Raw genomic sequence first — 10,278 nt, 5'->3', positions numbered from 1 at the left:
TTTGGATCAGGTGCTTAGGTTTGGACCAATTACTGTCTAAGGTGATGGGCAATTCAGACCACCCCTGAGGCAGGGCAAAAAGGGCCATGTGACTAAAACACAGTATTTTCGGAATCTTACAGAGATGCAGGACAGACACTAAAAGCAGCAGTCTCTTTTTTTCGTGTAATTTTTCATGAACATAGCTATGTTTCTGTTATAAGAGAAAAGGATCAATATTGTTTTAAAGTGTTATTTCCACCTACAGAAACTTGATTAGTCTACGGCCATGCCACCCTGAACAAGCCTGATCCAGTGTGATCTTGGAAGCTTAAGCAGGGTCAGGCCTGGTTAGTACTTGGATGGGAGACCACCTAGGAAGACCAGGTGCTGAAGATGTAAAAAATAAAATAAAATAAAGAAAGAAACTTGACCAACTGAACATGATGGCTTTGATATGGAAGTTCCTTGAGAGATAGGAAAAGCAGTGGATTCAAACAGAATTCATAGCAAGATTATATTTTATGAAAATCCCTGACTTCTTCTCATTCACATAATTAAGTGAGAAATTTAAGAGGAGGGCCCCTGAGATGACATGAGGCATTCAGGTGCTTTCAGAACTATTCTGAGCACAATTATTTTATTAAACAAAGACCTAAAGTGATTTCGAAAATTCACTTCCTCTTTACCCAGCTGAGCCCCCTTTTCAGCCTTTCTCTTCTCATTAAGGAATCATAGCAGATTCATCCACAGAAGCGCCACTTTCAACCTGAACTTGCCAGAATAAACTGAGTCACAATTGGATTTGCCCAATATCTTCTCAATAACCTCCCTTTCTCTTATTTCTGAAATGTAAGTAGGGAAACAATCACGATTCCCTTTTCCTGAAGGGCAGGGTCAAAGGCTTTATCAGAAAAGATTCTGTCATTCAGAGCGGGAAAGTAAATGGATTTCATCCCCTCTAGGGTGACATCTGGGGCACAGGCTAGCAATGTCCTCTAGCAACCTGCACCTTGAATGACTTCTCTAAATGCTTGCCTGTCTCTCTGAGGAGATCTACCTAGACAGGCATGCCTGCTGTCGTTTTATTAATTTGCTTAGTCAGCAAATGCATAGCACTGGTGCATCAGTTCCATTTGGCAGAATTCGAACATCTCTATGGGGCCTCCATATGCCTGGCCCTGCTTACGCATCGGTTAACAGCCTGCTTTCCCAAAACCCTGATGTGTGAATGATGGTTTGAACTTCAGCACCATGAGAACACTTAGAAAACTACGTTCTCTGTCGCTGCATCACCTCACACGATAGGAAGAGAGTTATGAAATGGCTTTTTCTTGCCTCATCTGAGTGGGCAGTGGTTTTGACATTTCCCAAACTAATTTAGGGGCAAGATCGTTAGTAGCCATGAAGGCCCAGCAGGTGCGTTTCTGTTACCAGTTCCCATCCCAGATGGCATCAAACTGTGGTGCTTGAGACACCTGGAGACACTGGGCAGTCCTGTGAATCAGAGACAAAGGTCTGAAAGCAAGAAAAGGGAAAAAGGAGACTGAAGGATCAGGGAAGAAATAAAGATCATGAGTATTGCTGAAAGGAATGAAGGAAAGATAAGCTGGTAACAGGGTGACCAGTTTGTCCAGTTCTAAAACTGAAGTTTCCACATTTGGAGACACGCTCATTCCTAGACAAACGGGGGTGGTTGGTCACCTGGGTAGATATAACATGGGCTTTAATTATTTAGAGCAGGTGGGGAAGAACCCGAAACATACTCAGGCATCACTTTGTGGCTGAGTACCCTTAAATTTTGAAAATTGCCATTTTTGATGTATAAAGCAGACACGGGCATGCTTGCCAGGGCGCGCTCAGCCTTCAGAAGTTTCTCGAGTACAGATGCTCCCAGGAAGTTGTCCTGCACTGTCCACAGCCCAGGTCTGGCTTCGGCACCTTCTCGTTCGTCACTCTACTCTGAGTCGGATCTCTGGATGCCCTGCTGCTGGTCTGGGTAGAGCCCCCTTGCCCTGGGCAACTCATGTCACCTCTGTGCCACAGGACTAGACTCAGGACCTTGCCCACTCCTCCTCACCTACTGGCCCTTGACCTTGGCCTCCTGGCCAGGCATCGACAGTTGACGGTGGGCCCAGCAACACTCATCCCAGAGTTCAAAAGAGTGTCTGTTTTGCCAGCAAAGAAGTTCTCCTGTGGTTCCCCCCTATTCCTGGCTGCCTGTCTGGCAAACATGGGATAGACAGTATGTGAAGACAGTTTTTTAGGGGCAAAAAACAACACATATGTCTTAAGTTTTCCTACAATGACCACAGTTCAATGCCATGGAGATGCACACACTCATTAACTTATTTTTTAAAAAATATTGATTGAGAAATCAGCATATGCCAGATGCTAATGTAGTCACCTGGGATATAGCAGAGAACAAGACAGACAAGGCCTTGGCTTATGGAGCTTAGGTCCTGGGGAGGGAGAGGAAGATACTACATGAGAACGTAAACAAACGAACAATAATATTTCAGAAAGTAATAGTACTGTGAAGATGATAAAAGGGGGTGTAACCTTCCTAGGAGGAGCCTTGGCTCACTTTACCATTAGGGACATCCCCACCCCAAGGGTGTAGTCTAAAGCCTCCTCAAAGAGCCCTGCACTGCCCCCTGCTGGCTAGGATCAGAGGGACACACAGACTCTGCCCGCGGTTGTTTCAGTTTCTTCACAAACCGATGTTTCTGTTTTGCCTCCCCGCACTCCTCCCCTTGCCATCTGTGTAAACCACACTCTTAGTACTGTTTGAGGCAGGTGAGGCTTTAGGAACCGAGCATCTCTTGGCGAACATCTTTCTTGAGATGCTCTCTGTAGAAACAGGTCTCTGGAGGCCATGAAGCCAGCAGCTTGGAGGGTGGGGCTTGGGGTCCGCCAGTCTGAGTTCCCGTCCTTCACCCCTCTCTGTCTTGCTAACTGGCATTGGTACTTAAAAACAGGACTCAAACCCTGGCAAGCCTTCCCTGGCCCTGCTGCAAATTGAGTCCCCAGCAGCATGAACCTGTGAATGTCACATGGGCATGGTCAAGTCTTATTAATTTGTTACCAAATGGTGTCTGAGGCATAGATGGGACTCGATAAACACTTACTGAATGCATACATGAATAAATGAATGAATCTGGAGATCAGCAGGCGAGCCTGAATCTGATAAACTTGGTCCCCCAGCTCATTGCATAGCTCAGAAGTCCACGATGAAAGGCAAAGTAAACTTACTTTCACACAGATCACATCATGCTTGATCAAAAAGTTGGAAAAGCATCTCTTGGGTGGTTCAGATTGGCTCTCTCAGAGGCGAGAAGCAAAACTGTTTTTGTCAAAGCCACACAAAAACCCACTCAGTGGACTGCTTTGGAGCATCTATTGATCTTTAAGAAAAGTGTAATTTAACTAAAGTGCTGCATCCAGTTCGAATTCCCTCAATGAGTTTCTAGCTGTAATGTGAAATTCGACTGTGCGTGTCAGCCCCAGTGATGGTGAGATCCCTAGCTCACTGCTGGGTTGTTGGGAGAAAGCATCTTCACAGCTATCTCTGGCAAAGATGTTAATCTCCGACAGACTGGAATTAAAATTCTTCCAAGTAGCTCAGATCTCCCTGGCTCTGCTGGGGTGGAGGCAGCTGTGAAGGTTAAACCCCGATGTGCTTTGACTCAAGGCCAAGGTCTTGTGGCAACTCCTGTGGGCAACTGCCTGCAGAGCAGAGAAGGGGCTTTTCAAAGTGGTTTGAGGAACAATGAAATGTCGGAGAGTCAACTCTTGCTAAATGCTCTTTGTTGTGGATAATAAGAAAACCACAAATTTCGGGTACTGAAGGATTACAATACCCTTCCAGCAAACTCCCCTCCCTTATTTTGGCCTGGGGATACTAAGAGAAGGTCGTCGTCAAGGTTCCAGTTTGCTCAATGTAACCCCCTCTGGTCTCTTTGTGGTTAGGGAAATTGATTTTCTGCCTAACCCCCATTCTGGTTAATAGCAAGATGGCTCTAATATGCTGATCAGAGCGCTGGATTTGCTGGACAGGCTGGGGCGAGTCATGGATACTAAGAGTCCCCGTTTTCAGGGGAACTCACAGTGTGGTTGTGAGGTTCAGCTATGAAGTTGTGTGCGAACATGCTTTGTAAACTGTTAAGCACGGTACAAATGAGAAATTATTATAGGCCACCCATAAATTACTAATTTTGGAGAAAACTATGCTGAATATCATTTACTACTCTTTAATGTCTCATAAACCATTTTAGAGACTCCCAATGGTTCAGTGGTACAATTTGGAACTTTGCTTGTTGTAATCATAGGCAGACTTCCTAGGCTCCTGAAACTGTAGATCAGCGGTCTCTAACCTTTCTGGCCCCAGGGACCGATGCTCCTGTGACAATCTAATGCCTGATGATCTGAGGTGGAGCTGAGGTGGTGATGCGAGCACTGAGGAGCAGCTGCAAATATAGATGAAGCTTCCCCTGCCACTCACCTCCTGCTGTGTGGCCCAGCCTAACTGGCCACAAACTGGTACCAGTCCAGGGCATGGGGCTTGGTGACCCCTGCTGTAGATGAGTAAAATATTTGGGGAGCTCAGACTGTTTGGACATGGTGATAGTAGATCTCACCACAAGATGGCACTATTGATGTCCATCTTCCTTTCTTTACCTTGATGGCTTAAAACAGACCTGACATTTGAGTGATCCAAGTCAAGAATATAAAGGGAGGCCTCAAGCCACATGTTTAATTATTTAAAAGTTAAATCAATCTAATATACAAAGTAAATAAAATATGTTTTCTATCTTGAAAAACTCATCTTCCTAATGAAATGGAAGGCCAAGAGCAAATTTAGCATTTTGAGATCCTCAGAATTCTGGGCAGAAACAGGGTGGTTCAGGAAAGGTTGGCATTCAGCCTCACTCCCTCTGCTCCACCCTTCAGTGTGAAGGTCCTGAATGTGTGCTTCCAACTCCATCCATAGCCCTGTGCCCCTTGGCCTTGGGTCGCCCTTAGAGACCAGACCAGAAGGGAGGCCATTGCATGATCTGGCAGTAGGTTCAGGGTTGTTGGGCAGGCACTTGGGGCCCTGGGCATCCACAGAATGGCCTAGAACAGAGATCAGCTGACTTTCCTATAAAGGGTCAGAGATGAAATATTTTATTCTTTGTGGGCAGTATGGTCTCTGTTACAACTATTCAACTTTGTCTTGGATCCCATAAGCAGCCATAGATAATACATAAATGAATGAGTGTGGCTGCATTCCAATAAAGCTTTATATACAAAAGTAGGCAGCCAATTAGATTTGGTCCACAGGCCATCATTTGCATACATCTGGTCTAGATGTCAGTTGCCAAATAAAATACAGGACAGCCAGTCAAACTTCAACTTTGGATAAGCAATGAATAATTTTTTAGTGTAAGTATGTCTCAAATATTGCACAGGATATACTTGTACTAAAAATATGAGTGGTTGCCTATCTGAAATTCAGTTAACTGTGTGTCCCATATGTTTATTTGCTAAACCTGGCCACTCTAGCTAGGGTGGGAGCTCTGGGTAGGAGTGTCCAATTGGCCCTGTGGATACCTTGCTCCCCAGGGTAAGGCCACAACCAAAAGAGGTCAGAGTGTGCCCTCTGAAGCACAGGCACTTTTTCCTAGCTCTAAGGGCAATAGCCATTTTGCAAATGACAATTTTTATGCTATCAAAGAATAGAATGTGTATATTTGGCAATTTAAATAGATACTTTTGTGTAGCTTGAACATTTGTTTATTAAACAAATATTTATTGATCAAGTTCCTGGTATGTGCCAGGCACTGAGGGATACGCAGCGGTACCAAAAAAAAAAAAAAAAAAAAAAAACATAATCCCTGTATTATGGGACTTATACAGGAAGCAGACATTACAGCAATTCATATACACATAGAGAACCACAAATTGAAGATAAGAATAATGAGGGAGATGAATAACTTGGGAGGCAAGGCACACCTGAGAAGTGATGTTTGATCTGAGGTATAAAGGGGAGAAGATGTCAAACAGAAGAAGGTGCCCCAGTGAAGACCCTGACTCAGTGCCTGATGCAGGGGCTGAGGTGTCGTGAGTGGGAGGCAGGCGTGAGACAGGAGGGACAGGGGCCGATGGGGCAGGCTTTGCTCGCGGGTGCTCAGAGCAGCTGGCCCTTCATTTGGAGTGCAGCAGGAGGCTCCGCAGGCTTTCTCACAGGGAGGGAATGTGATCCAATTCTCATTTTCAGGAGCGTGCGCTTGCTGTTTCTTCCTGCAGAGAAGAGGCGGGCAAGAAGAAAAGGGGGAGACTTAGTCTGGAGGCCAGCGCAGGAGCTCTGGAGAGGGGAGACGTGAGAATTGCACAGCTTCGAGAAGCACGTGCAAGTAATGATAGGGGCGGGGGTAAGAGAGAGGGGCGTGTCAGCGCTGTCTCCTGGGTTTCTGGTTTTGCCGAAATGAGAAAAAGCGGAAGTGATGCAGGTGTGAAAGGAAGATGGACATCTCACTTCTTGGCATGAGAAGTGGAGATGCGTCTGAATCTTCCAAGTGACATATCAAGTGAGCAGGTAGATATACTTACTTGTCTGTGGTTCAAAAGAGAGGTCAGGGCTGGAAATGGAGGGTGGATGGGGGGTTGGGGGCTTGGGAAGCCATTCATAGCCATGGGAATAGCTGGGCCCCTCTTGGTGAAAAGAGAAAGGGGCCTGGGATCCCTGAGGCACCCCAATGTTTGGAAGAAGAGGAGGCAGCAAAGACGAAAAACAAGGGGAGGGTAGGACTATAGAAACCGATAGAAGGGACTGTTTCAAAAAGTTCTACTTCTGACAACAACTGGAAGCACCCTTTTTACTTTCGGACCTGTGGGGCCCCTCTTTACCATGGTCTCCCTTAGCCCATCTCTTCTACACTTACCATGATAGGAAGATGATGCAGATGGGGGAAAGATACAGCATGTACATAACTATATGCCTTCACTCCCTTTAATATTTTCACAGAAGGTGCTTGCCATTGAAGGAGTGTGTAAAAAAAGATGAATGGGTGACTTTTGAATGAGTGAATGAACATCTTCATTCCCTTCCCTTATTGCTTAGGAAATAGATCTTGAACCTTCCAGAATTTTCTTCAACAAAATGGCAGCCAGTGAAGGGAGAGGCTCCTGGAACAAATCTAGCATGCATTGGCATTTCCCAGCCTGAGATGGTTGCCCTCCCTTCAGAACTTAGTCAAGCACGCGGGGCTCAGGAGCCTGGGGGTGGCCAGTGCCTGTGCTCAGCTCACCAGGATGATGGGCATCGTGTGTTATTCTGAATACCTGGAGGGAAATCATGGGGCTCCCGTGATTCATATTAGTGACATTTCTCATTCCTAGTAAATAACCTTGTGTTTTGACCTGTAACAGTGTGAAATGCTAACAAAGCCACGAGGAAATTAAAATCCGTTGATGTGGCTCAGAGGCTGCCCACGCACATCCTGTCGAGGTGACGAGAGGTCTGCTAGATCCTAGAAAGAAACAAAGGAAGAAAAAGGTCACCAAGGAAGTAGCTATGTGGTGAAATGCCAAAGTACAAGAGTTTATCTAGACCAAAGAAGTACCCTTTACATAAAAGAATTCTAAGCCAAGGGTCACTAGCAGGTCTGAGAAGCAACTAAAACAAGTAAAATGGAAATTGATGATTAAAAGAAGACCTGAAACAAAATCTGCTGTGTAGCAGTAGTTTCCCTTTACATAGCACTTTAAAATTTTCAAAATGCTTTTCCATATATATCACCTTATTTTAATTTTCCAGAAACCTGACAAGGTAGATCTGACAGGGATTATGGTTTTCATTTGGCAGATGAACAGAGTGAGAAAGTCTCGGAGAAATTAAGCGACTTGGCTAAGGTCACACAGCGCCCTGGTCAGGTGGTGGTCAGGACCTGGGTCTCCGGAGCACTGTTTGTCAATTAGTGTAGCACAATACCTTTCAGAAGAATTATCAGGTCACAAAACGAGATCAAGAGCAGTCCTCACTGATTCCACAAAGAATGTCCTTCCCAGCAGCTGGCAGACTCATGGCTATTAAATGTCTGTGTCTAGCAACATTAGAAGTCTAGAGAAATAGAAGTCATCAGTTGAGACATAGCAATAGGATTCCGAAATAGGTGTTGTATGGAAAGCTTGTGTTTTCCAAAGCAAAGTCATGGCTCTTGCTCCTGGAAGGCACAAAGTAAGGCAGCCTCAGTATTGATTTGCTGCTACGTTCTGTTGCTTTCCATTCCCGGGAAAGAAGAGGGGCAGGCGGCCAGGCGGCTCTGCAGAGCGGCTCCCAGGGATCTGTGAAGCTGGACGGAGTCGGCGATGCTTCATCTGCCTCAGATAGTTCCGTCCCCTCTCCCTGTTCCTTTCACAGGAGAGTTAACACTGAACCTTCAGAAAACCAACCTAACTGCTGCCACGCCTTGGTGTGAATAAGAAGTGAGCAAGAGGAAGAGGGCAAGGCCCTGCTAAGAACTGTGGCCCTAAGGGCTAGATTCTGCATTCCAGAAGTTTGAGAGCAAAGAGTGAGTTTCAGGCACCACTTCTCTTTGGATCCCAATGCTCCTGACATAGTCGTGCCAATAGCACTCGTTGAAGATGTGCTAGATTGAATTACCCTAAATGGATATAAGAGGGACAAAGTGGAGAATGGGATTACTCAAAAAGACACAGCTTCTCCTACAAATCCGTAAGAAAAAGACAGACAATTCACAAAAAAAAAAAAACCAGGCAGAATACCTGAATAGGCACTTCACAAAACAGAATATCTGAATGGTCCATAAGCATATGAATAGGTGTTCATAGTGGGTATGAGGCAAATGCTAATTAAAACCACTTACGAAAGATGAACATATCTAGTTTTCACAACCCAGGACCCAGCAATGCTACTCCAAGGTATATACATGTATACATGCGTTCACCAAATACACAAACTAGAATGTTCGTAACAGCGTTTCTATAATAACTTCACACTGGAAATTACCCCAGTGCCCATCAACAGCAGACTAGATAAAGAGTGATATGTCCACACCACTGAATATTGTATAGCAGTGAAAATGAACAAACCGCAACAACATGATCGAGTCTTATCAATCTAATGTCGAACCAAAGAAGCTGGACACAAGAGACTCTGCTGTGGGCTTTCACTTATATAAAGTTCAAAGTGGGCAAAATGACTCTAGAGTGTGAGAAGCCAACATGGTCGGCATTGCTGCGAGGGTGGCGACTGTGAGGCGAACCCTGGAACGGTGGTCACGTTCTGTTTCTTCATCTGCTGCTGCTTGCATGTGTGTGTTCAGTTTATGAATGTTCTCCATACACGTATGATTTTTGTATGTTTCCGAATGCGTTTTATACTTCCATAAAAAATTTTTGAGCGAAGAGGAGAAGGAGAAGAAGAAGGAGAAGGAGAAGAAGGAGAAGGAGAAGAAGGAGAAGGAGGAGGAGGAGGAGGAGGAGGCGGCGGCGGCAGCACATACCACCCGTATCCCTAATCCTGCTGCTGCTTCTGCTGTTGCTGTCGTCCAACATGGTGCAGCTGGGGAAGCAGAGAAGGAAAAGAAAATTTGTCTTTCCTTCCATTACTTCCCATAGCAATCCTTTTAGGGAGATGTTCTCTTTTCCCTTCTCTTTTATTTACTTTTTGGCCTAGATCTTACTTAGCTCTTTCGGAAGGCCTGATCAGAGGGAAGCTTGGGGACTGATGTCGCGTTAGGAACCGCCATGCATGGCAGAAGCTCCGTCACACTGCAGGTCTGGGTGGCAGATTAGATCACAGGAGCAAGAGGAGGGTTTAAATGCTGGAGGCCTTGGGCGGGACAATGAGGAGACTTATCGCTGCCAGCATCAGGAGGGGTCGTATTTACATTTTTGACTGATATCTGGAGCAGCCCCTGTGTGGAGGGCAAAGAGGGACAAAATTAGAGTCAGGATGTTGGTTTAGGAGCCTGTTTTAATGGTTCTAGTAAGAAATCATATTCGTCTTGAAAATGAGGCTTTATTGTTTCTTCCTAGTCTCTCTACCTTATCCATATATAAATGATAATATAGTGGCAGATGCAGCTGCCGGGACAGGATGGAGAGGAGGATAGAGGCAAACGGCTGGGGTCAGACAGGAAGAGGATGTAACTAGGGGAATTGAGGAAGGCAGGCAGCAGTGGCCTGGGACTTAACCTAGCAAGGATACCATCAGGATACCCAGTTAGGAGCTTCAAGGAGTTTAGTTCCCTCTGCGATTACTAAAACCAGCTTTGATAATTAAATATCACA

At 45.4% G+C, this 10,278-nt stretch overlaps 1 long non-coding RNA gene and 1 pseudogene across 1 annotated transcript; one reads left to right on the top strand and one right to left on the bottom strand.

Moving 5' to 3' along the window:
- Positions 1-258: 258 nt before the first annotated feature.
- LOC118600734 lies at positions 259-378 on the top strand (annotated as a pseudogene).
- Positions 379-5,839: 5,461 nt separating this feature from the next.
- LOC118614998 lies at positions 5,840-8,537 on the bottom strand. The gene is made up of 3 exons (XR_004956239.1): positions 7,955-8,537; positions 6,906-7,493; positions 5,840-6,264 (listed from the first exon to the last, which is right to left on the bottom strand). It is a non-coding gene; the product is annotated as an uncharacterized LOC118614998 (long non-coding RNA).
- Between the last annotated feature and the right edge of the window lie 1,741 nt (positions 8,538-10,278).

The sequence above is a fragment of the Rousettus aegyptiacus genome, unplaced genomic scaffold (genome assembly GCF_014176215.1).
Source record: "Rousettus aegyptiacus isolate mRouAeg1 unplaced genomic scaffold, mRouAeg1.p scaffold_m13_p_3, whole genome shotgun sequence".
NCBI lineage: Eukaryota > Metazoa > Chordata > Mammalia > Chiroptera > Pteropodidae > Rousettus > Rousettus aegyptiacus.
Note: the sequence above shows the minus strand (reverse complement) of the source record. Positions and strands in the feature narration are given on the sequence as shown.